Source organism: Dromiciops gliroides, chromosome 1, assembly GCF_019393635.1.
Source record: "Dromiciops gliroides isolate mDroGli1 chromosome 1, mDroGli1.pri, whole genome shotgun sequence".
Lineage (NCBI taxonomy): Eukaryota > Metazoa > Chordata > Mammalia > Microbiotheria > Microbiotheriidae > Dromiciops > Dromiciops gliroides.
Genome location: NC_057861.1, coordinates 214,281,850 through 214,306,938, shown reverse-complemented (window position 1 = coordinate 214,306,938; position 25,089 = coordinate 214,281,850). Strand labels below are relative to the sequence as shown.

Genomic DNA, 25,089 nt, shown 5'->3' with positions numbered 1-25,089 from the left:
AAAAAATAAATATAAAAAGATTCTTCAAGCTAGGCTTTAGTAATATGTGAAATGAGAATTACCAGAAAAGCTAGCTGGTTTTTTTGAAGTGGGAGAGGGATTAGAGACAAAATTGCCAACATTCACTGCATTATGGAAAAAGCAAAGGAGTGCCAGAAACCACAGCAACAACAATAGTAACAATAACATGTACCTGGTTTTCTTACTTTTGTCCCAAGTAACCTGTATTAAGGGTCAAGAAGCAACAGTTAGAATTATACAAGGAAGAACTTATTGGTTTTTGGTTGAAAAAGGAGTATGGCAAGACTATATATTGCCACCTTTTTTATTTAACTTATGTGCAGAGTACATCATGCAAAATCTAAACCTGGAATTAAGATTGTCAGAGAAATATTAACAATTTCAGATATGTAAAATGAGACCACTTTGATTACAGAAAGTGAAGAAGAATTAACAAGCTTCTTGATGAGGGTGAAAAGGAAAAAGGTAAAATCTGGCTCAAAATTTAACATAAAGACACCTAAGACTTTGGCAATGGTTCCCATCATTTTTATCAAATAGAGGGAGAAGAAATGGAAGCAGTGTCATATTTTATATTCTGGGTCTCAAAGATCATTGTAGATGGCAATTGCAGAGATGATATTAAATGATACTTGCTCCTTGCAAGGAAAGCTATGGAAGATCTAAAGACCATACCAAAAAATAGAGTCATCAGCTTGGCAACAAATGTCCATGTATTTAAAGCTATGTTTTTTGTTTTGTTTTCTTTTGTTTTCCCAGAAGTTATGTATGCCTATGAGAACTGGACTACAAGGAAAGCTGAGTGCTGCAGAATTGATGGTTTTAAATTGTGGTGTTACAGAAGACTTTTGAGACAGTGAAGAGATGAAATCAGTCAGCAATTAAAGAAATTATTTCAAGGGGGCAGAGGCAAGATGGTAGAAGAAAGGCAGTGCCTTGCCTAAGCTCTCTCTGAGACTCAGACAAATACCTTCAAATAATGCCATAAGACAATTCCTGGAGCAGCAGAACCCAAAAAAGATGGGGTGAAATCATTTTTCAGTCAAAGACAACTTAGAAAGTGAGGAGGAAAAGTCTGTTGTACCTGAGTGAGAGTGGAGTGTAGATCTGGGCTAAACTGTGCAGACCCAGCCACAGAGAATCAGGCATCCAGAGCCTTGGAATCAGCCGAGGCAGCAGTTACTTCTGGGACTCAGCTCATGCACCAATGAGGGGGGTCAAATGGTTGACCGGGGGGAGGTTGCAGGGGTCTCTGCTGGTTCTGAGGCAGAACTCTGTTGTACTGCCTGTGCTCAGAACCAGGAAGCAGTCTTGAGCGGCAGCCCAGGTGGGTGACAGGTACATGCATGCTGGAGCTGGCAACCACAGTAAAACAGAAGAATTCTGTTCCCAGGTTAAAGAGCAATCAGGCCTATGGTTACTTAAAGACGAGAGCACAGGGCAGGGGAGTATAGAACCTGCATCTCCTTAAGTGGTACCACCTGGGACCCACTGAAGTTTGGGATAGTGTGCCCTGTAAGCTGTGCCCCACTTTAAGGAGTTAAATGTCAAGAAACAGGCTGGCAGAATGAACAGACATAAAAAAATGCGGACACTAGAAAGTTTCTTTGGTTACAAGGAAGATAAAAATACACCCTCAGAAGAAGATAACAAAGTCCAAGCTCATACATTCAAAGATTCCAAAAAAAAATATGAATTGGTCTCAGACCATGGAAATGCTCAAAGAAGACTTTGAAGATAAGGTAAGAGTGATACAGGAGGGTGATGAAAAAAAAAGTCAACCACTTGAAAATCCAAATGGAAAAGGAGCTATAAAAGCTCTCTGAAGAAATTAAATGTTTAAGAATTAAGACTGAACAAATGGAAGCTAATAACTTTATGAGAAATCAAGACACAATAAAGCAAAACCAAAAGAATGAAAAAATAGAGGGCAATGTGAAATATCTCCCAGGACAAACAGCTGACCTAGAAAAGAAATCCAGGAGAGATAATTTGAAAATCATTGCACTACCTGAAAGCCATGATCAAAAAAGAGCGTAGATATCATTTTCCAAGAAATTGTCAAGGAAAATTGCTCTAGTATTCTAGAAACAGAAGGTAAAATAGAATTTGAAAGAATCCACCAGTCATGTCCTGAAAGAGATCCCCACATGAAAACTTCCAGGAATATTATAGCCAAATTCCAGAGATCCCAGGTCAAGGAGAAAATATTGCAAGCAGCCAGAAAGAAATAATTCAAGTATGGTGGAGCCACAGTCAAGATAATGGAATATTTAGCAGCTTCTACATTAAAAGATGAGATGGCTTGAAATATGATATTTCAGATGGCAAAGGAGATGGGATTACAACCAAGAATCACCTACTCAGAAAAACAGTAAAAAAATGGGAATTCAATGAAAGGGAGGACTTTTAGGCATTCATGATGAAAAGACCTAAGCTGAATAGAAAATTGGACTTTCAAATACAAGACTCCAGAGAAGCATAAAAAGGTAAACATGCAAAAGAAATCATAAGGGTTATTCAAAAATTAAACTATTTATCCAGACTCAGACACTTGACACTTATTAGCTGTGTGACCCTGGGCAAGTCACTTAACCCCAATTGCTTCACCAAAAAAAAAGAAAAGAAAATCCCAGAAAAACTTACATGAGCTGATGCAAAGTGAAATGTACTGTATACAAAGTAACAGTAATATTGTAAGATGATCAGCTGTGAATGACTTAGCTATTTTCAGCAATACAATGACCCAAGACAACTCTGAAGGACTTACGAAAAATGCAATCCATCTCCAGAGAAAGAATTGATGGTTTCTGAATACAGATTGAAGCATAATCTTTTTAGTTTCTTTTTATAAAGTTTTTTTAGACTGTTTTCTTTTACAATCTGAATAATGTGGAAATATTTTCATGACTCCACATGTGTAACTTATATTGTATTGCTAGTGTTTTTAAGGAGGGGTGGGAAGGGAGGGAGGGAAAGAATTTTGAACACAAAGTTTTAAAAATTGACATTAAAATTGTTTTTACATGTAATTTGGGAAAAATAAAATTCTAAATAGATGGAGGAAAAATAAATTATATCAGACCATTTCCTGGAAGGTCAAATATGGAATCTGAAGCTTAAATACTTTGGCCAAATAATGAGAAAACAAGACATATTGGAAAAGACTTAGCTATTTGGACAGTTTGAAGACAAAAAGAAAATGGAAAATTAGAGGCTGAAACTCGTGGATAATGTCATGGAAACAATAAACATGAACTTAGACTTTGAAAGATAGTGGATGATAGAAGGGCCTGGTGTGCTATGGTCCATGGGGTCACAAAGATTTGAAAATGATTGATCTACTGAACAACAACAAAGTCAATGTATACAACATTGTGTCGTCAACCCTTTTATGCCTCAAATTCACTTAATATATCACACATCAATGTGATTTTTCCATAATATTTTATCCACTTGTGTCTCCATCTCCTCAACTATCTCAGCTCAGAATCTTGCCTTATATTTCACTGAACAAAATGAAGCCATTCATTAAAAGCTTTGTCTTCTCTCCTTTTCAAATTACATCTCCCAGATTCCTTTTGCCGCTATATCCTTTTTAACTGTCTCCATTAATGAAGTAATACTTTTCCTTGACAATGTAAACCACATCCACATGCATAAGTGATTCCGTTCTATCCTTTATTCTAAAGCACAATGCACCCTTTATGATCCTACTATCTCACATAAATTTAGTTTCTCCTTGTCTACTGCCTGCTTCCCTCTTTCCTACAAATAAGCATATGCTTCTTCCATCCTCTAAAATTCTTAGATATTCCATCCAACTCTGTTAGTGATCATTGTATATCTTCTTCATTTTGCCAATTGATTTCTTGAAATGGCAGCAGAAAACTGATGTCTCCACTTCCTTTCTTTTCACTCTTTAATTCTCTCCTATTTGGCTTCCAATTTCATCATTAAGTGATTATGCTCTCTTAAGGTTACAAATGATCTATTGATTACTAGCCCTAATGGCCTTTTGTCAGTTCTGATCCTTCTTGACCTATTTTCAGCTTTTGACACTATTGATCATTCTCTTCTCCTTGATACTATCTTCTCTTCATCTTTCTGTAATACTGCTCTATCCTAGATGTTCTCCTACCTCGTTTCCTTCTACCTCTTTGGTCTCTGACTGCTACTTCTCAGTCTTCTTTGCTGGATTAAGTCCTATAACTGACTATTTCAAAGGGCTCTGTTCTCGTTCCTCTCCCCTCCTCCCTCTATACTATTTAACCTTATCATTTCATCAGCACATATGGCCTTCATCATCATTTTAATGCAGATGACTCAGATTTATTTGTCTAGGCTTAATCTATATCACAACCTCCACTCTTCCATCTTCAGTGACCGCTGGGACTTCCTCCAACTGGAAATCCTGTAGACATCATAACTTCAATATGTCTTAAACAGAAATCCAATTTTCTCTCCAAATACCTTTTTCTAGGTTCCCTATTATGGTTAAGGGCACACCCTGCCACCTGCAAATTACTTAGGAGAATGACCTAGGTGTTATCTTTAAATTCTTGTTCTCTCACTCCCCATATAAAATAAGTGTTCAAGTCTTGTCAATTTGCCTTTGTAACATCTCTATACTCTGAATTGGCTACAACCATCATACAGGTTCTCATGATCTCATACTTGTAATAGTATAATAGTCTGCTAGCTGTGTGACCCTGGGCAAGTCACTTAACCCCAATTGCCTTACTAAAAAAAAAAAAAAAAAAAAAAAAACCCAAATAGTATAATAGTCTGCTGATAGTTCACCTTGCCTCAAATCTCTCCCCCCTCCCCAACTACAACTCATCTTCCACATATTTGTCAAATTAATATTCCTAAAATATAGACTGAACAAAAGACATTATACCACTATACAATAAACTAATCTGACTCCATATTGCCTTCAGGATAAAATATAAAATACTGTACTAGAAATTTAAAGTTTTTCGCAATATGGCAACCTCCTATCTTTTCTTTTCTTTTCTTTTCTTTTCTTTTCTTTTCTTTTCTTTTCTTTTCTTTTCTTTTCTTTTCTTTTCTTTTCTTTTCTTTTCTTTTCTTTTCTTTTCTTTTCTTTTCTTTTCTTTTCTTTTCTTTTCTTTTCTTTTCTTTTCTTTTCTTTTCTTTTCTTTTCTTTTCTTTTTTGGTGAGGCAATTGGGACTTACTCAGGATCACACAGCTAATAAGTATCAAGTGTCTGAGGCCAGATTTGAACTCAGGTCCTTCTGAATCCAGGGCTGGGACTCTATTCACTGCACCACCTAGCTGCCCCAACCTCCTACTTTTCAATATTTTTATATATTAGTCATCTCCATGTTCTCTGCAGTGACTCTTAGTGACTCTCCTCATCTGTACCTCTTGGCTTCCTGAACTTCCTCCAAATAACTATAATCTCACTTTCTGCAAGAAGCCTTTCCTGATTCCCCATAATAATAATCCCTTCATTCTGTTGAATATTTCTAATTTATCCTTTCTATATCTCATTTAAACACCTTGATAAACACTTTATTTGCCTTACCCTGTTCTTGTTAATTTGATGGGGCCTATTCTATCACTCAAGTATATGACTTTTTACATAGTCATTTTATATTTTTCATACTCCAAAATTATTGCAAAATGCAGCAGAATTTTAGAAACTTTTTATTTCCTTCTAATTAGGAACTAGTACTTATTATTCATAGATTTAGGAAGTTATCTATGTAATATCCCTGAAAAATATCCCATGTCTTTCCCCTCTTATCTGCTAACACTACTATCTGCCCAGACTATTCCAATAGTTTCTTCTCAGGTCTTTGCCTTTCCATTCTTTCCATCCTTCATTCATTCCTCCATGATAATGTAGTTTTATTTTGTATGTCAAAAGGCAGGATAAAGTATAACATTTTTTTCTTTGCATTCACTCTTCCATCTGGCATCTCCTTATATTTCTATTGTTACTATTATCTATTATGTAGTCTATTATCCAGTCAAACTGGATTATTTGCCTCACCGTATGCATACAAATCCCTTAGAAACATTTAACTGCCTGTCAGAGTGGATATGGTCTCCTTGGAGTCAAGGAGATTTGATAGCAAGTCCTAATTAATAAGTATGTTACCATGGACAATTCACTTAGCCTCTTAATATCCTGTACATTAAACATAAAAGAATAATTGTAGGATAATCACTTGTCCACAATCAGTTGTATCTGGATTCCAATTCCTATAAGATGAGAAATAAAGTAATTATAAATAACATTTTAAACAGTTAAATATTAGTAATGTACTTCATCTACATAATCTCATTTGGACTTCACAAGAACCTATGAAATACATGTTATTATTATCCCTCATTACATATGAAGAAACTGAGGCTGAGAGAGATTAAATAGCTTCATCAGAGTCATAGAACCAGTAAGTCTCAGAAGATGAATTTTTACCAGATATTCCTGACAAGTTCAGAACTCTATATCCTAACTTCTTTTATGTTATATTAAAACAAGCAAATGAAAAAACTTAACTAATGATGGTATGATATGTAAAACTCACTAAATGACCAGTTTCAAAAACAGTTGCTGATAAATGGTATGACAGAACTGAATATCTAGATAGGGCAATTAAATTTTTTATTAGTCACTTAAGCTGTTTCTAAGTATGCCAGGTGAAATAGATAATTAAAATTTAAGGATATCATATTTGGGAGGGATGTATTATATAATTAGTTGCTTTAATTTCCTACTTTCCCTGAAGACTGTAGGAAAAGCTCATGTTTTATTTTTACTGACATTCCATCAAAATGTATAGCTTTAGTTCTGACCACCTGTAAGCATGTTTTCTTATTGTTTCCCCATTAAGGTTAGACAGGTTTCAAGATAAATGACTATATTTAGAATTAAGATCTGAAAAGTAGATAGATGTATCAAAGGAAAATTTTGAGTCAAAATCCTCAGACCTTCCTTGAAAGGACAAAGTCAAGACCATGGTTTAGCTTATATTTTACTCATTTTTGACTGAAAACTTTTCGGTGTTTGTTAGATGAAGTGTTTATGAGGGAATAAGAGGTTCTACTTACCTTCCCACCCCAAATCAGAATGTGTCAATCATTATACCAACTTATTGATGTCAAAAGGGGAATCAAGAACTAATAAAATAAGCTAGTCAATGACCTGATTCTAATGGACAGGCAAGGGGTTGTTTAGTTATATTTTATATATTGATTTATAGTTATAGATACTACAAATATTTTGCCCTCTTTTGGCCATATGACAAATATAATCAATAACCAATAAAAATAATATTGTTGGGGCAGCTAGGTGGCACATTGGATAGAGCACCAGCCTTGGATTTAGGAGGACCTGAGTTCAAATCCAACCTCAGACACTTGACACTTACTAGCTGTGTGACCCTGGGCAAGTCACTTAACCCCAGCTGCTTCACCAAAAAAAATATATATATTGTTCACTTGCCAAATTATTGTTCACTTGCCCTAAATTACCCAGTAGTCTTTGTAAAATATAAGAGAAGTATAAAGCATAAGTATTGTCAAAACCGTGTGATGTCAAAAGCATCATAAAATTATAGCCATTAATCTTAATGATATGGCATGCTAGGAAAGTAAGTTTGTAATTTACATACTTTTCTTCACAGTTCAGTTCTGTGAACCCTGGATGCCTGATTCACTAGTGTCATTCTTGTTATTGTCTGATACTTACCCTGGAGCATCTTGCAAAACGATTGAGGAAGCATGTATGAAGACTCAATAAAGGTAGTATATAACTAAATGCAAAATTGTTTGGACTAATTTGTTAAAGAGGTTAAAATATAGAAGACATGAATAAGGAAAATGTCAATGATGGAAGATTTTTGAGGAGGAAAGAGGAACCCAAAATCATTGATATGATTAATTTAGTAAGAAGAGGAAAAAGGGGCTTTCAGCAGTGCGGGAGTTAATAAATATATAGAAGGAGGCCTAGGCATGGCATAAAAGAGGACTGACTAATTCAAATCTACATTTTAGCACTGATTTTTTTTTTTAATTTCTCTGGATTAATGGTGAGGGGAGGTCATAGCTATTGGATGTGAAGGCAGTGACTAAATAGGCAACATGTAAATAAACAATTTAGAAAATATCAAAGAATTTAAATCAACACAATTAATTAATTTGAGAGATTGAGTCAAGAGCTTTCTTTCCCATTTAATTGTAAATTTGTTTGTTCAGATTTCATGCTGCCTGTATAGCCATAGTCCAAGAGAGTATTCCTTGTAGATGACATTATGAAAAGTCTGATAGAGAAAGGCAAAAGAAATCATTGCTCGTATGTTATAGCAGGAGTTCCCTTCAGGCATTGGTAGAACTGGTAAACGTTAGCAACTGACTCTCGCACCCCTCAAAAAAAACAGCCACCCATGATACATTTTAAAGGTTGATTTGGATTAATGCTTTTCTCTATCACTTTCTGAAGTCTAGATGATCAACAAAACAGCAGTTAAGTCAAGAATCTGTGTGCTTCCTGATTTCTAGCATATAAATACATCTGAAAATGTAACAATAATTCTCATGAGCCAGCATGTGTTGACTTTGTTTCAGATAAGCACTGGTATAGACTGTTGCTGAGGTACCTTCCAATTCTCAAATTTTGTGATTCCGTGAAACTTCCATTATCTCTTTTTTACAAGTGTGGTATAACAGAATGGGGCTGTAGACCTGGCCTAAGTTAGAATCCCTGATCTGCTATTTAATTGGCTGTGTGACTTTGGGCAAGTCATTTAAACTTTGGGGGCCTGGTTTCCTCATTTGTAGAATGGTGTTGAACTAGTTGACCTCTGAAAACTTTATGCTCTAAATCTATAATCCATGAATTGTCAAAGCATCACTAAATTTATTTGTACCTATAGAATGGTGAAGAGGGAAAAAATGAAGGCGAAGGGCTGGTATTCAAAAGCTAGGAGCCATTTTTTATTTTTACTTTGGTAGAGCACCAGATGCCTTCAAATCCATTTAGTTGCTGCCATAAAATTGCCATTGAGGCTTTATTAACTAGGATGCTGGTAAATGCCAGCTTTGACAGGAGCCATTCTTCTCAGGATTTTTCCTCAGACTGTTTCCCATTTTCTGGGTGTGCCTGCATGTTTTCACATATCTGTGTATGCCCTTTCCATTTCTAAAATATAATTTAATGAGTATCCAGGGTACTGCAAGAAAAATTTGGTACTGTCCAATTGGTGTGTGACATTCAGCATAAAGAGAAAATAATTGAGTTCCTTGGGCAAAAGAAATGCAGCATATTGTCAGTCGTTAGAATCATTATATGTAAATCAAAGGATTTTATTTTTCAAAATCAAATTTTTAAGAGTATTTATGAAATACTGTTCATGTTGCAGGTAATTTTATTATTCTATTGTAGCAATAATAATTTTCAGTAAGGTAAGGCTTCTTTCATATATGTTACCTCATTCAGTCCTCTTAGTAACCTAATAAGGTAGATAGTACAAATATTCTTTTTTTTTTTTTTGGTGAGGCAATTGGGGTTAAGTGACTTGCCCAGGGTCACACAGCTAGTAAGTATCAAGTGTCTGAGGCTGGATTTGAACTCAGGGTCCTCCTGACCCAGAGATGGTGCTCTATCCACTGTGCCACCTAGCTGCCCCTAGTACAAATATTCTGATCCTCATTTTACAGATGGGAAAATATACATAGCAAGGTCACACAGTCTATCAAAAGCAACAGAATCAGAGTTAGAACATGACACCCCGTCTTTTTACTCAAAGTTCTGTATTCTATCCCTATGGGGATAGGTTGCTATTGAGAAGAGAACAAAAGTAGAATTTATGGTTCAGGAAAGCGATTCCTCTAAGTCAAACACGTGAGAGGCAGAATGATATAATGAATATAGAAGAGGTCTAAGAGTCATAAATAGAAGCCTGCCTTGCTATCATGTGGGCTGTATGACCCGGACCTTTTTACTTAACCTCCCAGTGCCCTAAACAATTCTGTAAGACAGTAGTTTACAGAACAGGTATAGGTCTTCCCTGGGAGAAAGTTTCCTCACTGGGGATACCTTTCAACAATTATATCAAGGATAAGGCAAAAAAAAACCAACAAGTGAATAAATAAATGAATGAATGAATAAAAATACCATGCTTGCAAGTATCAGGAAGGTCTAATAAATTTTTGTTGAGTTGACATAATCAGCAAATGATAAAACCATTCAAGTTTTACTAATAAAAGTGAGACATGACAATCTAATATTTAAAAGAATTTCATTTTATTTTTAATTGCAAATATTCTATGAAACACAAATATTTGACACTTGTCTCTTTTGAGGGACATAGGGAATCAGACCAGTGTTTTCATTATTTTAGGGATTCCTCAGTGTCAAAATGCCCTCTATCTACTCAGATCTATAATACTATTATAACTTACCACAGCCTTAGAAAGCTGCCTAGGGCAGTGTTGTCAAACTCAAATAGAAATAGGGCCACTAATCCATACATAAGGCTCCCTGTAGGCTGCATACTGACTTAGGTTTAAAATATAATGTTATCTATGTTTTATTGTATTTTTATTTTGTTAAATATTAATCTTGTTATGTCAGCACTCTGGAGTATTTTGAGCTTATTTTGATACCTCTGGCCTAGGTTCCTCTGACTTCAAGTGATTTTCTGAAATTCTGACAGTATATGTCAGCAGTAGGGCTTCAATTCAATATTGATATAGATATATAGATATCGATATAGATATAGATGTATGTGTATATTCAGTCTTCCCAGAAAGTCCTGGAGATGCTATATGAATATTCATGGGAAAACATTCATAACCTTGTCAAATATTACTAAAATTACAAAATGAACACCAAAATTTTTGCCATAATTGTAATTTTTCATCATTGTAATTTTCATGTCTGAATACATATAATATATTCAGGAAATTAAAAGACAGAAGGTTTCATTATTACCTAAGTTGTGCAACAGAGTTTAATTGAATTGGAAGTATTATTGTAAGTCCTCATTCTTGAAGAAAACCAATGAAGTCATATGCGTGATGTCTTGACTTGCTTATCAATTGGAATTAATTGAGGCAGAGCTGCACAAATTCATCAGTCTCACTCTCTCCTCCAGAATCATCAGAGTTCAGTAGCAAGACAAAAGTCAAGACAACTGATGATGGCCCAGGATGCAATGGGTGACCTTGGCCTTTTTAAACTCAGGTGTTTCCTAGGTCTCAGATTGTCTGAGACAAAGTCCATTAAGTGATTAATGGCTAGCTAAGAATTGAGACCATAAAAAAATGACCTAGTTTGCCATCACAAAAGAATCAATTAGGTAGGGGAAGACCCTCAGAGTTTCTGGCCAAAACAGAAAACAGTTGCTATTTACACACACTATGAGCCCCCAAAACCCAAACAATTGAGCAAGCTAAGCTTGGATTAGGACCTATTATTGGTCATTCAAAGAAAGCTAGAATGATCTGGGTTTAAAGTAGCTCCATTTGAATCACATGGTCTTTTTCAATACTGGTCTTTTCAGAGCTGTATTTCAAGAAATCATTCATGAAAACTGTAAAAGACAAAGAGGTGTACCGGATTTTTGAAAAAAATGATAAAATTAATAGAATATTTTTGTTATGTTTAAAATCTAATTGCTATAACTAAAATCTAATCTGTGATCACCTTAAATTAGAAGCTTCTAGCACCAGTCTTTAGGCATTAAGCATTTATTAAAGTATATTAGAAGTTAGCAAAAGAGAGAAAGGAAAAACAAGTGGAGTACAGAAAGAAAAAGCCTAGCTACCCTACAGAAGAGATGAATTCAGAGCCTGGCCTTCTTCTCCCAAGTTTTTCTGCCCCCCACCAGCAGTCCCAGCAACTGCAAGAGGCAGATCCTCTGTCTTCCCAAGAGGAAGCTCCCTGTGGGACCTCAAGAGGGGCGGTCCCCACACACAGCTCCAAGCTAATTGGCTGGTAGAATTGATTGACATGACTTACAGGCTGTTCTATGAAGAGATGTAACTTCCTGACACTAGTCACATGCTTTCACCTCATGGGGGGCGTTGCCCTGGTTCTCACAATGTCTTTCTGTGTGTGGGGGGGGTGGCACTCTGATTCTCACACTCTTGTTTTGTTTTTGTTTTTGTTTTTTGTTTTGTTGTTATTGTTGTTGTTTTTGCAGGGCAATGAGGGTCACACAGCTAGTAAGTGCCAAGTGTCTGAGGCCGGATTTGAACTCAGGTCCTCCTGAATCCAGGGCCAGTGTTTTATCCACTGCACCACCTACTTAACCCCTAAACAGAATTAAAAAAAAAATCCAGCCCCTGCACTCCAAGAAATCTTATAAAATAGAAGCAATCAAAATTTATATTCCTTTGGATAAAGCATCTGCATGTAAGGGTATGATTCTCCACATGAACAGAGGGAGCACATGTGATGGAAGAGAAGGAAAAGGAGGAGGAGGAAGAGGAAGAGGAACAAGAAGAAAAGGAAGGAGGAAGAATGGTAGCATTGTCTAACTTGAACTGGAAGGTTGGGTCTCCAGAGGGCAGCTGCTATATTCACAAATCATTGGTCATCCTTTGTTCTCAAAGAGGATCAGTGACATCAGGAGGCTGATGTCTTGACTTACCTGTGAATTGGATTTAAGTGAGGCAGAGCTAAGTTGTCAGCCTCACTCTCTCCTCCAGGATCATCAGAGTCCAGTATCATGAAAAAAAGTCAAGATTGGCAATGGCCCAGCAGAGGCACAAGTATTTAGGGCAGCCAGGTGGTTTAGTTGATCGAACTCTGGGCTTACAATTGGGAAGACCTGAGTTCGAATCTGTCCTCAGACACTAGCTGTGTGACCTTGGGCAAGCCACTTAACTCTGTTTGCCTCAGTTTCCTCATCTGTAAAATAAGTTGGAGAAGGAAATGACAAACCACTCTAGTACCTTTGCCCAGGAAACCCCTGAAACGGGGTCATATAGAGTAGACATGACTGAAACAACTGAACAAGGGCAACAGTGTATTAAACCAATACATATTTGTTAAATGTCTGATTTTTAAATTTTTAAAAGGGAAAAAAATAGATCCATATGCCAAGAAATTTTAAAAATCATATGAATATTTATAGTTTGAATATATGACTTTCTTCTGATCATTTTGATGCCATTGTTTAAGATTATAGACTTTTATGCAATAATTACATAGATTTGTTTCTCATAATTGCACCATATTCTTTGTAGACTTGAATACTGAAAAACCCTAAACTTATTCTGTAAATAGAATTATAAATATTAATACTTCTTTGGTTTTGTCCAACAGAATGTAAATAGCAATTATTTTGTCTTAGTCATACAAATGGATTAAAGAAAAAAAAAACCTTACATACTACTACCTGAAAATCTAAATGTAAACCTGGTCTACTACACTTATTTTCATCTATACATTCAATGTTTATACTGAAATATTCCCTATTTTTGATTTCTTCACTAAGACTGGCAACATATATAAAAGTGCTTGAAGGGAGAAAATTGAGGAACAACTATAGTGAAGATCAGAGAAATATGATACCCCTAAAAGGTGCTAGTATAAACTGGTCTCAACATCTGGCAGTTGGAAGGAGGATACAGGGGAAAAAAGGGAACACAGAGTCAAGGGAAAAGATATAAACTGAAGCCATGTATGAATAAAATCAATCTGAGAAGAATACCAAGTGTCTTAAGATGACTAAGACAAGAATTTCAAACAAAAAGGGGAAAAAGCTGTATTTAACCTGCTCAAAGCCTCAATAAAGCTGAACAGAAAAAAGCATAGTTAGATTATTGAGGCAAATTGTCTTAATTTTGGAAAGAAGTAGTGGTATGTACAAAATTTGTATAAGATATGCTCAAATTCCCTTGGGACTGAATGTTACTATTGTTTCTTTACCTCCAGCTCAGGAGAGAGCAAATGGTAATTCTCAACCTAGAGTGTGTTGGCATAATAGGAAACATTTTGCAAATGCTGAATTCACACCTGTAGCCATTCAGGCAAATGATTCAGAAGTGTATCCAACTTCAGGACTCTAGGATATAAGTTAGAAGTAAGGTTTTTGCAAAAGCCAGTAGTCACAGAGCCACTAAGTGTCTGAGACTGGAATTGAACTCAAGAATATGAGTTTGGGGCAGCTATGTGGCACAGTGGATAGAGCACCGGCCCTGGAGTCAGGAGGACCTGAGTTCAAATCCGGCCTCAGACACTTGACACTTACTAGCTGTGTGACCCTGGGCAAGTCACTTTACTCCAATTGCCTCAGAAAAAAAAGAAAAGAATACGAGTTTTCCTGATTCAAAGCCCAGTGCTCTATCCTTTGTGTAAAATGGCTGACTATACTCTCAAACATGGCACCCCCATAGTGAAGAATGCTAAAATCCCTTTACCTGACCACAACATACTGGCTTTTCACCTTTCCTATTTTTCTCTCACACTGAGCACTCCAATTATTTGAACCTTCAGTGCTTTCCCAGGCCATCCTCTCTGCATTAGCTACTCTCTGCCCCCGACCCTTTTTTCCCCGTGGTGAATTAATTCAACTCTTCATTGTTTTCCTCTTTTGAATCCCAACACCCATTATAATTTCTTTCATTATTCTCTGTCAAGCTTCAGTTTTGGATAACTCCTATCAATCATTGTTTTTGCTTTTCTATACATTAAACAAAGATGGAGAAAATCATGCAATTGTTCTAAGTTCACTAAAAATTTATTTTATGCAACTTTAGCTAGGCATTCCCTGCCTAGCTTACTCCTTACTCATCAACTCACTATTACAACCTCCACAGGGGGCTTTTACAAACCTTTTATTGCTCTTCCAATTTTTGGAATCATTCTGTCCCCCTCCCCTTATAGATGATTCATAATTCACAGAAAAAATGGAGGTCATTCTCTATGAGCTCCTTCTACTCTCTTCCCCATCTCATATTACTCTTAAATCTTACTGTCACTATTTCCTTCTTAATTTCTCTCTTACATGATGAGGTAATCTTACTCTTTAGCAAGTCTAACATCTCTACCTGCTCAATGGATCCAATTCCCTCTGGTCTCTTTCAAGATATGTCCAACATTGTATCACTTATTTTCAATATCTTTCTGACTACTGCCTCATTCTATACTGCAAACAGATATGCCTACTTGTCTCTCATCTTGAAAAAAAAATTCTCACATTTATCCCTGCTATAATTTTATATCTCTTCTATCCTTTGTGCCTAAACTCCTTCACATTTATGTATAGTGAAGTGAGCAGGACCAGGAGAACATTGTGTACAGACACAGCACTATTTTTTGATGAACAATTGTGAATGACTTAACTATTCTCAACAATACAATGATACAAGACAATCCCAAAGGACTATTGATGAAACATACTATCCGCCTTCAAAGAACTGATATTGGTGAGACACAGACTGAAGCATACTACTTTTCAATTACTTTCATTTTTTCTTTTATTCAAGTTTTCTTGTAAAAAAATGACTAATATGGTAATATTTTATATAATTGTACCTGTATAACCCATATCTGATTGTTTACCACCTCAGGGAGGCAGGGTGAGGGGAGAGAGGGAAGGAGGTTTAAAACTTAGAAATCAAAACTGTAAATAAAAATGTTTATTAATTTTTTTTCTTTTTCTTTGTCTTCTTCTTCTTCTCCTTCTTCTTCTTCTTCTTCTTTTGCCAGGCAATGAGGGTTAAATGACATGCCTAGGGTCACACAGCTAGTAAGTGTCAAGTGTCTGAGGTCGGATTTGAACTCAGGTGCTCCCGAATCTAGAGCCGGTGTTTTATCCACTGTGCCACCTAGCTGCCCCAAAATGTTTATTACTTTTTAAAAAGGCCCTCGACAACAGGTGCCACTTTCCTCTTACTCTCTTCTTATTCCCTTAAAATCTGGCTTCTGACCTTACAGAAACTGCTTTCTCCATTGTTACAGATGATCTCTTTGTACTCTTCATTGTACTTGACCCCTCTACTGCCTTTTACTATGTTGATCACCCTCACCTCATTTATACTATCTTCTCTAAATTTTCAGCATGGCACTCTCCCCTGGTTTTCCTCTTACCTATTTGGCTATTCCTCTGTCTCCTTTAATGGATACCTATTCAGATCATGCCCTTTAACTGTAAGTGTCTCAGGGTTTTTTTTTCTTGAGCCTTCTTATCTTCTTATCTTTTCCCACTGTATTACTTTGATTACTGATCTCATCAGTTCTAATGAATTTAATTACCATTTTTATCTGAAATTTCTCAATTTACCTGTTCTACCTATTTATATTAGAACTCTGCAGACTTCTTTTTTTGTTTTCTGTTTGTTTTCTGTTTTGTTTTTGTTTTTGCATGGCAATGAGGGTTAAGTGACTTGCCCAGGGTCACACAGCTAGTAAGTGTCAAGTGTCTGAGGCCAGATTTGAACTCAGGTCCTCCTGAATCCAGGGCCAGTGCTTTATCCACTGTGCTATCTAGCTGCCCCTGTAGACTTCTAATTTCACATCTTCAACTTCCTTCCAGATATCTCAAACTAAACATCCAGTGAACTTATTAAACTCAATATTTCCAAAATGGAACTCATCATCTTTCTCCCTATATTCTCCCCACTAAATTCCCTGTCACTGTAGAGGGTAAAAAAATTCTCTCAGTTCCTCAGCCTCACAACCTGGGAGTTATCATTGACTCCTCAGTATTTATCACCTCTATACATATCAAACATGTTGCTGAGGTCTGTCAATTTCAGCTTCTTGACAACTCTAGAATGTACTCATTTTTCTCCTTGATCACTGCCATTACTCTGTTGAAGGTCCTTTCATGTCTGGACTATTGCAATAGCCTTGTGGTACATCTTCCTGCCTCAAGTATCCCCCAACTGTAATGCATTTTGAATTAAGCCACTAAAGTCATTTTTATAATGTGTAGCTTTGACCACGTCACCTCCTCACCCCACCATATAATAAACTCCAGTAGCTCTGTATCATCTCCCAGATCAAATACAAAAACAAAATCCTTTGCTTGGCCTTCAAAATATTCCATAACTTATTTTCTTTTCCTACCTTTCCCGTCTTCTCACATTTTAAACTCCCATACAGTTTGATGCATTGACACTTGACTCTTTGCTATTCCATTATCAAGACTCCATCATTTAACTTTAGGCATTTTCTCTTGCTGTTCACATACCTGGAATGCTCTCCCTTTAGATTTCTGCTTACTGGCTCCCCTGGCTTCCCTTAAGTTCCATATAAAATCCCATATTCTATAGAAATCCTTTGCTAAACCCTTTTAATTTGAGTGTCTTTCTTCTGTTATTCACGATTCATCTTGTATATGGCTTGTTTGTATATATTTGTTTGTTTTCTCCTTCATTAGATTGTGATTGCCTTTATGGCAGAGACTATTTTTTTGCCTCTTTTTGTATATCTAGTGCTTAGCACAGTGCCTATTACATAATAGACATTTAATAAATATTGATTGATTTATTGGAGTCAAGGCATAAAAATAAGTATAAAGATTGGTACAAAGTTAGGAGTCATGTAGTACATAGATATATACCAACAGCAAAGACAGATCACTATTAGCAATTTTCCAGGCAAATATCCAGTTTCAGATATGTGTTATTGTATAAAAAGTGGATATTGAAACTGGGGAAACTCTTCCTACTGTTTTAGTAAAATCCATTCCAGTAAACATTAATGATTACTTCCTATGTTCAAGGTTCCTCAAAGGAAACTATGTTTTATAACCCATGCAGTAGGCACTGAAGTAATTTATAATAAAGCAGAAGTTCTTATACACTCAAATAATATAATTTTAAAACAAATATGGAAACACATAAGCTATACTCAGTACTTTAACAGTTTTAAGGAAAGAAAAATCTTTTCTCATTGGGGAAATGAGGAATGTCTTTATGGATGAGATAGTATATTAATTAGGCTTTTTGGAGGAGTTCCTCTGGCAAAGAAATGTACTGGGCAAGGGATCTGAGGGTAATAGGTATAAAATTTAACTTTAATTTTTTATTAAATTTATTTAATATTCATTTAAAAAATTTTAATTTCTAAATTCTCTTCCTCCTTTATGACCCTCCTTTATTTCTTGAGAAGCAAGCAATTATATATATGAAGTCATTCGAAACATATTTTCATATTAGTCATGTTGCAAAAGAAAACACACAAATAAAAAAAATCAAATAAACTAAGTATGTTTTTTTTTTCTAAGTATGTTTCAATGTATACTCAGAGTTCATCAGTTCTTTCTATCTGGGGATAGATAACATTTTTCATCATAGATCCTTTGGAGTTGTCTTGAATAATTGTCTGGATCAAAATAGTTTAAAATTTCCCAGCTAGTCATCCTATTGCTCTTACTGTGTATGGTGTTCTGTTTCTGCTCACTTCACTTTGCATCAGTTCATATAAGACTCCCCAGGTTTTTCTGAAAACATCCTAGTAGTCACTTTTTATAGCACAATAACATTCTATCAGAATCATATACCACAACTTGTTTAGTCATTGCTTAACTGATGGGCATCCCCTTAACTTCCAATTCCTTGCTACAACAAAAAAAGAGGCACTATAAATATGTTTGCACATGTATATACATTTCCCTTTTCTTTGATCTCTTTGGCATACAGGTTAAGTAATGGTATTGCTGGGTCAAAGGACATGGACAATTTTATAACCCTTTGGGCATAGTTCTAATATGTTCTCAAGAATGAGTGGACTATTTCACAACTCTATATTAGGGTTGCAATTTTTGTACATCCTTTGCAGTGTTTGTCATTTTATTTTTCTGTTATGTTAGCCAATCTGATAAGTGTGAGGTAGGATCTCTGAGATGTTTTAATTTAAAATTCCTCTAATCAGTAGTGGTTTAGAGCATTTTTCATATGACTATTGATATATTTGATTTCTTCTGAAAACTGCCTCCGATTCCCTGTAAATTTGAGAAATTAGTCCTTTAACAGAGAATCATGCTGCAAAATTGTTTCCCCAGTTTGCTGTTTTCATCCTAATTTTGTCTACATTAGCTTTTTTTGTGAATTTTTAAAAAGTTCATGTAATCAAAATTATCCATTACTTGCCGTGATCCTCTCTGTCTTTTGTTTAGTCATAAACTCTTCCCTTATCTATAGATCTGACAGGTACATTTTTTTTCACTCTCCCCTAAATATACTTGTGATATCACTTTATTTCTGAATTAATTATCCATTTTAAGCTTATTTTGGTGTGCAATATGAGATATTGGTCTATATCTAATTTCTACCAAACCACTTTTTAGTTTTCCTAACAATTTTTATCAAATGGTGAGTTCTTGCTCATAAAGCTTGGATCTTTAGGTTTATAAAGTACTCGATTTCTAAGATTATTTATTACTGTTTGTTTTGAACCTAATCTAGTCCACTAATCTGCTTCTCTACTTAGCTAGTAGTGGATTATTTGTATGATTATTGCTTTGTAATATAGTTTGAAATCTGGTACTCTTAGGCCACCTTCCTTTGTATTTTTTTGGGGGGTGGGCAATGAGGCTTAAGTCACTTGTCCAGGGTCACACTGCTAGGAAGTGTCAAGGGTTTGAGGTCAAATTTGAACTCAGGTCCTCTTGAATCCAGGACTTGTGCATTATCTACTGTGGCACCTAGCTACCCTTCCCTTGATATTCTTGAACTCTTTACTTCCAGATTAATTTTATTATTTTTTTCTAACTCTATAAAATAATCATTTGGTAGAATTATCATTTTATCTTATTTTCTCAGCCTACTCATGAGCAATTTAAATTTCTCCATTTGTTTACATCCATCTTTATTTCTCTAAATAGTGTTTTGTTCTTTTATTACCTGGCTTTTTCTTGGCAGATAGATGCCCAACTATTTTATTTCATCTGCAGTCAAAGTAAATGAAATTCCATTTTTTTCTTTCAGCTGGGTTTTGTTGGTAGTAGAAAAAATGCTGATTATTTATGTGGATTTATTTTATATCTTGCAATTTTGCTAACATTTTAAATTGTTTTAACTAGTTTTTTAGTTGATACCGTAGGGTACTCTAAGTTGTAAGGGCCAAATTTAGTATGGGAAGAGTTAATTAGGTGGCTCGCCTTAATATTGGGGTAACAAAAGAAATTAACAGCCTCTTTCAAAAACAAAACAGTTTTATTAATGGGAACAAATTAAAAACACAAGTGAGGTTAATAGAATAGTAATAATGTATAAATCTCTAGGATAAAAAGGGCCCAGGCACTCTGGACCTGCCTACAGCCTAGCCAGCTCCAAAGAGCTAGTTTTGCCTCAAAAACACAAACTCACCACCACCCGAAATCTGTAACTCTAAGGAGAATTAGGTTACAGTCTCTTCTGATTTTGTCTGAAGGTCAAAAAACTAGCAGCTTCTCTAACTGTCCCTACCTTCCATCCTCGTTTCTCTCAGAACACTCCCCTCTCTCTTTAACTGCCTCCAACTGTCTCTAACTGTCTCCCCCACAGGAAGGGGTGGTTCTTAGTCATACTGAGTCTCCAACGGGCTCAGTCCCCATTATAATCTGGCCAGACCCATATGGGTGTGGGTAAGCTATTAGGGAAGGCTCAGTTACTTAGTTTCAATAAAGATTCCCTGTGGTCAGAGTTCCTCTTGTTTGTTCAATTATCTCTTTATGTACACACCCATCTTCTCTTAGGCTTTTCAAGCTTATATTTTTTTTTCAGTCTGACCATAATGAAGCAAAGTTAGGGTTATGGAAACCCCAAATCACAATTAATTCCTTACAAAGTACACCATCATATCACTTATAAAGAGTGAAAATTTTGTTTACTTATTGCCTATTCTCATTTCTTAAATTTCTTTTTAGTTTCTTTTTGCTGTACCTGGTATTTCTACTATGATATTGAGGAACAATTGTAAAAATGGGCATTCTTCTTTCACCCCTGATTGTATTGAGAAGGCTTCTAGTTTTTTCATTACGCATAATGCTTGCTATTGTGTTAGATAGATACTACTTATTTTAAGAAAACCTCCATTGATTCTCATGTTTTCTTCTGTTTTTAATAAGACTGTGTTGTATTTTCTCACAAGGAATATTTCCATCTTTAAATAGGGATAATAATAACACCCACATCCCAGAGTTGTTGTAAGGAACAAGCGGGATAATATCTGTAATGTACTTAGCAATGCTACTGATATGTTGTAGACAAGACATAAATGCCACCTACCATCATCAATCATCGTCATCCTTACCACCATCACCCTCATTGTCATCAGCATCATCAGCATCATAATAACTAGAAGGACCTTTGAAGGGCATATAGGTCACTTCCATCATTTTCCATATGAGGAAAATAAGCTCCTCCCCCTTTATTTTAAAAAATGAATTACTTAGGGTTACACAGGTCTGAACTATGATTTCTCCAATCTTATTTTTTCTTTTTTCTTTTTCTTTCTTTTTTTGTGGGGCAATGAGGGTTAAGTGACTTGCAGAGGGTCACACAGCTAGTAAGTGTCAAGTGTCTGAGGTCAGATTTGAACTCAGGTCCTCCTGAATCCAGGGTCTGTGCTTTATCCACTGCACCATACCACCTAGCTGCCCCCAACTTTTCCCTCTCTTTTATGCTGCCTAGCTTAGGTTTTATAAACAAAAATGCAATACGTTAAGAAAAATAAGAGTATACATTGTGTGATGTTAGACACATTTCAACCTCTCTGAATTTCATTTTCCATATTCGTATAATTAAGATAATAAACTTTGCCCTTTCTATGTAGAAAATTGTTGCTTGTATGACCTATTTAACTTGAGTGAGATGCCAGAATCTTGCCCTCTTCCTCCTCAAAATGAAGCTAGTCCTTATTAAATCCTTGCTTTTGAAGCTTCTGAGTAGACAACTACTCTTACAATAGAGGTGGATGATTGGACTACTCCCACCAAAATGTTTACTTCCTCTTAATCTTTGTATTCCTTAAGCCCTATTTAAGTACTTAACCATCATGTCAATATTCATTAGTACTTCAAACCCTCCCTGGTAAGCAGTGACACTTTATATACACATAAAGAGTTATATTGAAAGGTATGTAATTAGGAATTAAAATAATTGTTTACCAACTTGCTCTGAATTTGTTACTAATAATTCTAATACCACATACTAGCAAAGTAGTAGAAAATAGAATTATTTATAACATTGTAGTTATTAAATAATCAGTAACATCTATTTAGAAGTATGACTTCAATTTCTGGTGGTATACATTTTTCCTCTTATCTTAGATGTTACTGTAAACATTGAATCCCATGAAGTGGTCATGTTATTAAAATTTGTATAACATATTTCTATTGGTTTAGAAACAATTATCATATTTTACATAACTGTAAATAGTGTTAATTAAAATATAGATGGACACTTCACCAGATTTATCCTTTTATACTAACTGGGATCTATCAGTATATCCAACAATGATAGCCAGGAAGTACCTGATTATGCAGAGTAAGTATAGTATAGTAGGAGAAGAAAACACCACCACTACAGATTAACTAGAATGAAACATGATACATAGGATGTACAATAGAGATAAAAAACAAAGCAAAACACCTGACTGTGAACATCATTCGCAGTTAAAAGGGGCAAAGAATATTTCATTAAGGAGGTAGCATGAGTTAGGTTTTAATTATCTTGAAGCATTTCAAAGGGTTTACAGGGAGAACAATCCAGGCATAAAGAGTATTAACTAGGATAATCAAGAGTGCTCAGGGAATTTTCAGGAGACACATACTAGTCCAGTTTGGCTGGAATGTAGAATGTGTGGAGATGGAAAAATAATGAAATAAAATTGGAAAAATAAGATAAGGTAGTACCAGATTGTGAATGGTCTTGGATGCCTAGCCAAAGAGTCACTAAAGTTGTTTTTTCTTTTTTATTAGAGTGTGAGGGGACATTCTTACCAATGCATAAGGAAGATCAAGCTGGATTACTCCATGAATTCTATAAAGAATAAAGAGCCTAGACCATTATCAGTATCAAACAATTCAAGCAGAAAGCAGGTACTCAGTACATAATGTCAAGGTGAGTTCAATGAGGGACACTTTTCAGCATTACTTTTTTGTCAATACATATTTTTAATTCCAGAATGATTCTCAATGTCGCATAAGTATTTGTTGTGTGAGGTTCTCAGAAAACTCCAGTGTCTAAGATCAACAATATTACAAACCCATTATATAGAATAGAGATTGGGGAAACTAGGTGGAGCAGTGAAGCAATCACTGGCCCTAGAAGCAGGAAAACCTGAGTTCACATCTGGCTTTAAACAGTTACTGGTTGTGTGACCTGGGCAAGTCATTTAACCATGTTTGCCTTGGTTTCCTTATCTATAAAATAAGCTGTGGAATGAAATGACAAACCACTCCATTCTCTTTGCCAAGAAAACCCCAAATGAGGTCACAAGGAGTTAGACAGAGCAGAACTACTGAACAACAACAATACAAATAGAAAATAAATTGTCAAATAATATTTGTCTTTCACTGGGAAGTAGAAAGAAATAGGAAGGGAAAATCATAATCTTTCACAACTGTCCTAGAATACACAAGTGCCACATTCTAGCTCTTTCTACATCACCTTTTTCCTTTTTTTTGGCAAGAGAAAATAATTTCCTTTCATCTCCCTTTTTATTTAAAAAATTAAAAATATTTTGTCATGCAATTAAAAATATTTTATGGCCAAAGATTTATCCATTAGTCTATTAATAAATGGATTATACTTGTAGTGCAATCACCATAGTAGGGTTTTTGGGTCAATAGTTCTGAACAATTTAGTGACTTTCATTGTCTGATACCAAATGGTTTTCACATTGGTTAGATTAATTCATAAGTACAACAAAAGTGTTTTAACCAATCTGCTTTCCTGCATTCCCCCTAACTCTTTCCATTTTCATCTTTTAAAATGAGAAGTCACTAATTGATATTTTTGTGAAGTATAGGAAAACTGGTAATTACTTAATGAATCAAGAAGAAATCACTAAGCCCTTTTTATGGACTCAACATTTTACTCTGGGATGTAGAGGAATGGAGAAAAACTGATATACCCTTACTCTGAAAGGATTTTCAAGTTTCATGAAGAGACTTAACATAAGACTATTAGAGACAACATACACACAGAAGACAATTATAGAAATTAATACATTTAATAGAATTTAACAAAAAGAATTCATCATGTGCCTACTATGGTAAAGGTATTTGAAATGTAAACTTAAATGAACAAATGAATGAATGAATGAATGAATGAATGAATGAATGAATGAATGAATGAATGCCACAGAGTAGGTGGCAATGACTTAACTGTATATTTGTTGTAAAGGCCACTAGAACCTCTTACATCCTTATCAAGGGGAGTGCCAACCTTCTCTCCTTTCATATAACACATGAATGAATGAATTATTCCTGTCCTCAAACATTTATAGGCTACTATGGTAGACACAAAATGGCCAATATTTTTATTTTAAATTAAATCCATAAAATACAGAAATCATGGTAAACCAAACTGGAAATTAGTGGAAAGGCAAAAGATAATCAACTCATGTATAGCATAGTCAATCTAGTCATAACCCCATACTATCAAATACTAAATCGTAGGGTACATGCTATTTAAAGATATAAAAAAGGAAAATAATTAATGGTCTGGAATAATCAGGAAAGTATTGTTAAAGAAAAATACTTTGTTATATGGGAATAATAATGATAATCAACAAAGATAGAATAAGGCTTTTCAGTCTATATATGAAACTGAGCAAGTGCATATAAGCAAACAGCTTGGAAAATTCTTGTGAAAAGAAATTATCTGCACCTGGTCGAGGTTGGTGCTTGGGAAGTAATGAAGGTTACATAAATAGATGGGGTTGGTCTTCTACAGTCTGCATCTGTTACTCTGTATGGTTTTGCCACAGATTAAAGTAATAATTTCTAATCTTATTATCATACTGATAAATTCAGCCTTGAATGACACCACCTCCCTCTGCTTCCTCTCCTCTCTTTTTGTTTTGTTTTGTTTTTTTGTTTTGTTTTGTGGGGCAATGAGGGTTAAGTGACTTGCCCAGGGTC

General features: G+C 35.3%; 1 non-coding gene and 1 pseudogene across 1 annotated transcript; both read right to left on the bottom strand.

Annotated features, from left to right (window-relative positions):
• Positions 1-21,336, bottom strand: part of LOC122747360 — a 32,382-nt pseudogene extending 11,046 nt beyond the window's left edge.
• Positions 21,337-24,285: 2,949 nt separating this feature from the next.
• LOC122737820 lies at positions 24,286-24,413 on the bottom strand. Its single transcript, XR_006354590.1, has one exon. It is a non-coding gene; the product is annotated as a U6atac minor spliceosomal RNA (small nuclear RNA).
• Between the last annotated feature and the right edge of the window lie 676 nt (positions 24,414-25,089).